A 697-nucleotide genomic window follows, 5' to 3' on the forward strand; every position below is an offset into this window, starting at 1 on the left:
TTTATTCTCCTGGAAAAGTGGCAGACAGTGTTGCTTCTAAGAGGTGGCCCTTAAGTGCAGCAATCGCTAAATTACCGTTTGGATATTATATAATTTGTGACAACACATTGACGTTGCACTCGACAACACTAGTGCCATTCACAAAGCCTGAAATCAAGTCAAGATCATATTCAGATTACAATTTTTATATATCTCAGCTGCGCATTCGTTTTGAGATTTCTTTGGTCTTCTCGTCAACAAGTGGCAAATATTTAAGAAGCCATTACCCGCTGATTTCATGCTCGTGGGGCTTGTTATCAAGCCCTGTATGAAATTTCACAATTATTGCATCGATGAACGCATTCAATACCCGGAGAGTGAGGGTTTTACTCGTGCAGCAGGCGGGAATACAATGCTTTAGAGGATTGCGGCTCTACGCCAACTGTAGAAGAAAGTCTAGTAGAGGCAATTCAGAATGACCACATACTCTGCAACGTAACACTTGAGCGTATCCAGACATACGATCTGTCAAGACCGGCATCTAGCAGAAAATAATATATATTAAATTTTAGTTATCCATAATCTGTTCTTGAAGCTCTTCCGATTTCCTTTGAACGGATTGTAAACGCTGAAAAACGGCTTCTCTTTGCTGCATAATATCGGTATTGTCCATTATCTTTGTAGTTCTTTCATGTATATGCATGGCCAACAGCGAGAG

Source organism: Phytophthora infestans, genomic scaffold, assembly GCF_000142945.1.
Source record: "Phytophthora infestans T30-4 supercont1.103 genomic scaffold, whole genome shotgun sequence".
NCBI lineage: Eukaryota > Oomycota > Peronosporomycetes > Peronosporales > Peronosporaceae > Phytophthora > Phytophthora infestans.